General features: G+C 47.0%; 1 non-coding gene across 1 annotated transcript; it reads left to right on the forward strand.

The window, feature by feature from the left end:
* Positions 1-3,470: 3,470 nt before the first annotated feature.
* LOC116970549 lies at positions 3,471-3,577 on the forward strand. Its single transcript, XR_004411177.1, has one exon. It is a non-coding gene; the product is annotated as a U6 spliceosomal RNA (small nuclear RNA).
* The last annotated feature ends 1,269 nt before the right edge of the window (positions 3,578-4,846 follow it).

Below are 4,846 nucleotides of genomic sequence, written 5' to 3' on the forward strand. Positions count from 1 at the left end.
TATATTTATCCCCAGACTGAATTCCATTTGCCATGCTTGTGCCCACATAACCCATCTGGTGCTAGCTTCCTACAGCTTTGAACATCACCACCGATCAACCACATTTTTGATTTGATTTGATTTGATTTAATTTATTGTCATTGTCTTCAATTAAGAGACATTTATTGTCAATTTATTGTCATTGTCTTCAATTAACAAAATTCTCTTTTCCTTAGTCATACAAAAATAAAATTTAAAAAAAACACACAAAAACACAGAACACAATATTCCACAACACAACATCCCCACAGCGGCACCAAAGTTCCCCACTGTGAGGGAAGGAACCAAAGTCCAGTCAACCTCCTCACTGATGTTCCCCGCTGTTCACGGGGTTGACGGGAATGTCGGGGCCTCCCGAGCACCCCGTAGTCGCCGCTACGGGCGGCCCGATGTTCAGATCCTCTCACCGGGAATGAGGGAACCCCGACGTCAAATGGGAGAACATCCTCAGCGGCCTGGACCTCTGACTTGGCCCCCTCCCACCGGAGTCCACGGCTCCCGATGTCCAGAGGACGAGCTGGTCGGAGATTCATGCTGGCGACCCCCAGCAAAGGGTCCCAGGGCTCCGCAAAGTTAAAGTCAGCACGGGGAGCTCCGCGATGTTAAAGCAGCGGCCCAACACTCCGGAGCTCCAAGCGGCGATCCCAGGTAAGGCCTCGCCTGCTCCGCGATGTATCGTGTACAGAGCCGCAGCTGCTGAAGCTCTGGTCTGGTCCCGGCAGGAAAGTCCGTGCCAATCCAGGGGGGGGGGGGGGGGGGGGGGTGGGGGGTAAACAAGCAAATTACATAATCTGGAGTTCAAAGTCATCTTTAATCTGTACACATAGTATAGCGGTACAGCAGGTTGTTAGTTGTTAGTTCATCGTTACCATTTCCAAGACTGACTAGTGTAGGAAGTGGGTGTTAGTATAAAGCATACAGTAAGGTGGGGTTAGTGATGCTATTTCTACTATGATTGGTTCACATGCAATAACCAATCTACATCCTTCCCCGTAAAGAGCGAATATAGTTAAACACACATGCAGCTTAGACTTCAATCATACATGCCATATCTGTCAGGCGGTCTACTAATGCGGCACAAACACATACGGACCAACCCCTCTCCCTCCATGCCAGAAAAGTTAGTGGGAGAGGGAGGCAGTGAACCCGGAAGTGAGAAAGCAGCAGGGGACACATGAGGTGACCGATATGGAGAGCATGCGGGAGAGGTAGTGTTGTTGTTAGTCAGGCCAGTGCTGGTGGGGGTTGTTGTAGCAGGGGCTGTCACTGTTGGTGCGGCGCCAGGCTGTTGCAGATGGGACAGGAGGTGGTCCTGTCCCGTATGTACTTGACCATGCCAGGCCAGTAGAACATGTTCAGAGCGTGATCCCACTTCTGACACTATGTAAATAAGAAAATTATACAATCTGGAGTTCAAAGTCATCTTTAATCTGTACACATAGTATAGCGGTACAGCAGGTTGTTAGTAGTTAGTTCATCGTTACAGCTTCCAAAACTGCCTAGTGTAGGAAGTGGGTGTTAGCATAAAGCCTACAGTAAGGTGGGGTTACTGATGCTATTTCTACTATGTTTGGTTCACATGCAATAACCAATCTAAATTAAATTTCTTTATTTATATAGCACATTTTTAGTCAACTTGCATTGACCCCAAAGTGCTTCACATAATTACATTCACACACACAGGCAAAGGTGGGTGAAGTGTCTTGCCCAAGGCCACACACAGGCAAAGGTGGGTGAAGTGTCTTGCCCAAGGACACAACGACAGTATGCACTCCAAGCGGGATTCGAACCAGCTACCTTCCGGTTGCCAGCCGAACACTTAGCCCATTATGCCATCTGTCAATCTACAGGGGGTGAGGGTGCAACTCGGATAATAGCCACATCCTCACCAGGAAGTGAATGAAGGACGGTTTCCCCCTTCCCCAACCCCTTCCCCCCACATAAAATACTGAAAAAAACACACTCTAAACATAACAAAAAATAAAAAAGACAAGCAGACCGTGGGCGGAGGCAGCCAGGAACAGAGCCACCAGATGTCCACATTGCATATTTGTTCATCATTCCCAGAGTCCAAGCCATAGAACACAAACCAAAGGACATGGTTCTGTGCTCTGTGGAGCAGCACTTCATCCGATACTCTAGCCACTAAACCTCTGGCCACATATTAGAGCAGCATGGTGGCGCAGCTGTAGAGTTACTGTCTTACAGCGCCAGAGACCTGCGTTTGATCCTGACTACGTGTGCTGTCGGTAAGGAGTTTATACGTTCTCTCTGTGACCTGCGTGGGTTTTCTCCGGGTGCTCCGGTTTCCTCCCTCACTCCAACGACGTACAAGTTTGTAGTTTAATTGGCTTTGATAAAATTGTAAATTGTTCCTCGTGTGTAGGATAGTGTTGGTGTGTGGGGGATCACTGGTCGGCACGGACTCAGTGGGCCGAAGGGCCTGTTTCTACGCTGTATCTCTAAACTAAACTAAACTAAAATTATTACCCATTGTTTCTGCCATTAATCCAACAGTGAATTAAAACTACCAATTTTCCATACATTACAGGGGCTTTTATATTTTTGATCAACCTCCCACTTACCAAGTGCAGATAGACACGAAATGCTGGAGTAACAGCTGGACAGGTAGCATCTCTGGAGAGAAGGAATAGGTGACGTTTCGGGGTCGAGACCCTTCTTCAGACTGATGTTAGGGGAGTGGGTGGGACAGAGATAGAATGTAGTTGGAGACAGTAAGAGTGGTATGAAAACTGGGAAGGGAGAGGGGATGGAGAGAGAGGGAAAGCAAGGGCTACTTGAAGTTCTAGAAGTCAACGTTCATCCGGCTGGTGTGTAAGCCACCCAAGCAAAATATGAGGTGCTGTTCCTCCAATTTGCACCGGGCCTCACTCTGACAATGGTGGAGGCCCAGGACAGAAAGGTCAGTGTGGGAATGGGAGGAGGGAGTTAAAATGTTGAGCAACCGGGAGATCAGGTAGGTCTAGGCAAACGGAGCGGAGGTGTTCAGCGAAATGATCGCCGAGCCTGCCCTTTTCCACTGAAATGGGAAACAGTGCCGAAATACTATTGAATTGCGTGACTAGGCCGGCAGATTTAGGAAGGCATTTATAGGTGATGCTCCCTGGAAGCATTTTAGTTTATACATTGACAGACTTGGCAGCCATTCATTACAAATTCATCAAAGTCGTCTTTTCATTTGTGCAAGTGTGCATCAAGGCATCTTTTAAACAAGGTTCCTTGCTTTTGGCAAAGAACAGCTAGCTGACCTTTCACAAGCCTGCAATCCATTCACACCTAGAGAAGTATTATATCCTCTTGTGTTCCAATAACATTTTTGGATAGTTTTCCAAGTAGTGCTGATTACTGTCAGGAGATTTTCTTTACTCTGACTCAAAGTTTGGTATGAGCTTGATAAACATTTGATATCAGTGCTCGCTTCGGCAGCACATATACTAAAATTGGAACGATACAGAGAAGATTAGCATGGCCCCTGCGCAAGGATGACACGCAAATTCGTGAAGCGTTCCATATTTAAAACAAAAAAACAAAAAAAAAACATTTGATATCAACCAATATTTAATATTCCACTGTTTTTGCAAGAAAAAGGATTAGCTGCATTTTAATCAGCCAAAATTGTTTTGTTTTCTGGAACTTTGTCTTTGGGTTAAGTTGCTGTTCCTATGACAAAGTGCATGGTTGTAACCGTGTCGGTGTGTATGCATAATTAGATTTAGGAATTCCCCATGCCAGCTATTTATGAAAACCAACAATTAACTTGTGAAGGAAGGAACTGCAGATGCTGGTTTTACACCGAAGATAGACACAAAAAGCTGGAGTAACTCAGCGGGCCAGGCAGATTCTTTGGAGAGAATGAATAGGTAATGTTTTAGATCGTGACCCTTCTTCAGACTCAGAGGCACTCAGCTTCGAGACTTCTTCAGACTGAGAATCAATGGTACTGGGGTTGAGACCCGGAAGTGGCGGCGCTGCCTAAGCAACTGCGGCTCGCCTGAGTCCGTTTGTCTTTTTTCTTTTTGTCTTTTTTTTTGTCTTGTGAGGGGTATGTTTTTGGTTTATTTTTAGTTGTGTATATGTGGGGGGTGGGGGAAACTTTTAAAATCTCTTCCTTGAACGGGGATGCGACCTTTTCCTTGTCGTGTCTCCGTTTTGCTGGGGCCAACATCGTGGAGCTGGCGGCCTCCAACTGGAATCGATCTGATGGCTCCAGTCGCAGAGCCTGTGGACTTACCATCACGGAGCTGGCTGACTTTGGAGGCCGTGGTGTCGCGGTGGCTGCGACCCGACTTCGGAGCTTCAGAGGCTTCGGCCGTAGGCCCTGTGGACATTAACATCGGGAGCTCGCAGATCTCTGGTAGGAGACCGATTTTCGGGAGCTCCCGCAACGGCAACTTCACCCGCACCGAATCGCGGGGTTTGAATCGGCCCGTCGCAGGGCCTTTCATCGCCCGGCGTGGCTTAATCGGCCATGGGACTTACCACCGCCCACCGCGGGCCTCAACATCAAGAGCCTCGATCACCTCGACGCAGCAGTTTGACTGCCTGACTGCGGGAAATTAACAGGGAAGAGATAAGACTTTTGCCTTCCATCACAGTGAGGAGGTGTTTGGAGATTCACTGAGATTCACATTGTGATGGATGTTTGTGTGAAACTGTATTAATTGTGTGTGTTTTTTTTTTGCTGTTACGACTGCAGGGAACAAAATTTTGTTCAAACTTTTGTTTGTTTGAATGACAATAAAAAGCATTCTATTCTATTCTATTCTATTCCTCAGACTGAGAAACA

This window comes from Amblyraja radiata, chromosome 2 (assembly GCF_010909765.2).
Source record: "Amblyraja radiata isolate CabotCenter1 chromosome 2, sAmbRad1.1.pri, whole genome shotgun sequence".
Classification (NCBI taxonomy): domain Eukaryota; kingdom Metazoa; phylum Chordata; class Chondrichthyes; order Rajiformes; family Rajidae; genus Amblyraja; species Amblyraja radiata.